The sequence below is a fragment of the Lupinus angustifolius genome, chromosome LG09 (genome assembly GCF_001865875.1).
Source record: "Lupinus angustifolius cultivar Tanjil chromosome LG09, LupAngTanjil_v1.0, whole genome shotgun sequence".
Classification (NCBI taxonomy): domain Eukaryota; kingdom Viridiplantae; phylum Streptophyta; class Magnoliopsida; order Fabales; family Fabaceae; genus Lupinus; species Lupinus angustifolius.
In genome coordinates this window covers 8,474,251-8,474,493 of record NC_032017.1, presented here as the reverse complement: position 1 = coordinate 8,474,493, position 243 = coordinate 8,474,251, and the positions used below count along the sequence as shown (strand labels likewise).

The window sequence follows — 243 nt, the reverse complement described above, 5'->3', positions numbered from 1 at the left end:
CTTTCACTCTCCCCCTTTTTGATGATGACAAACACTACACCAATTGTTTGATGAATTAGCTTGAAGATTGTATTGGCAATGATTGATATGATGCGCTAATATTTCGGAAGCAGTAGTTACGATCAACCTACACAATCAAATAACAACAAAATAACCTTTCTCCCCCTTTTGACATTATCAAAACGATAACCCAGGTCAAAAGTAGGCAGAGATATGTAGTTAAACATAAAACAAAGTTAATGA

At 34.6% G+C, this 243-nt stretch overlaps 1 pseudogene; it reads right to left on the bottom strand.

Moving 5' to 3' along the window:
* LOC109356217 overlaps nt 1-243 on the bottom strand; it is a 12,804-nt pseudogene that overhangs the window by 6,557 nt on the left and 6,004 nt on the right.